This window comes from Frankliniella occidentalis, unplaced genomic scaffold (assembly GCF_000697945.3).
Source record: "Frankliniella occidentalis isolate FOCC.00 unplaced genomic scaffold, Focc_3.1 Scaffold2354, whole genome shotgun sequence".
Lineage (NCBI taxonomy): Eukaryota > Metazoa > Arthropoda > Insecta > Thysanoptera > Thripidae > Frankliniella > Frankliniella occidentalis.
The window spans coordinates 10,008-10,746 of record NW_026269439.1 but is presented as its reverse complement, the minus strand read 5'-3'; positions in this window follow the sequence as shown (position 1 = coordinate 10,746).

Genomic DNA, 739 nt, shown 5'->3' with positions numbered 1-739 from the left:
CAAATACTTCTCTGGAAAATTAAAATCCTGTTCCTGCTCCTCGAGCTGGTGCTCGAATTATCCTACACCCGGGCCACAACTACGCACGCACCCTGCTCCTGCTCCTGGCCCTGCTCCTCGTGCAGCTGCTCGGCTCCTTGCGTGAGTTGGGCGATCACTGTCTTGGCGTGTTCCAACATCCACATCCCTGGTGCACCGCTGCAGCACCCCGCTGTGCCCGGTCGCGATGGGGACTGACTGCTGGTACAGTCCACCCGCTGCACGCGTGTACAGTCTGGTCAGGCGCGACGACACCACTGGACTAGAGCGTGGCGCGCGGGCGGCCGCCGCGAACTCCCGTGCAAGCCCCCCTCCCCGCTCCGTCCTCGCGTCCTCCCCACCGCACCGCGGGCGCAGCAGGAGCGGCCAGCGCACCCAGGCGCACCGCACCTCCGCGCAGCCCGCACCTCCCCGTCGACGACGTCACCACCATCACCCCCGACGGCCACCCTCCCTCTCACGCAGCCCCTTCCTATCTCCGCCCTCACCACCACCACGGCCGGGACCCTCACCGAGCCCGATGCACCTCCCCGTCGACGATAACCACCACCACCACCACCACCACCGCTACTACTACCCTGCTCTGCGGCCCGTCGGGAACCCTCTTCAGGGGCACCAAGCGGGCCCGTCGAGCGGGGCGCGCTGGCGGGTTGCCTAACCTCCAGGTACCCGATCACGTCGCCGCAGAGCCCCCCCCCCC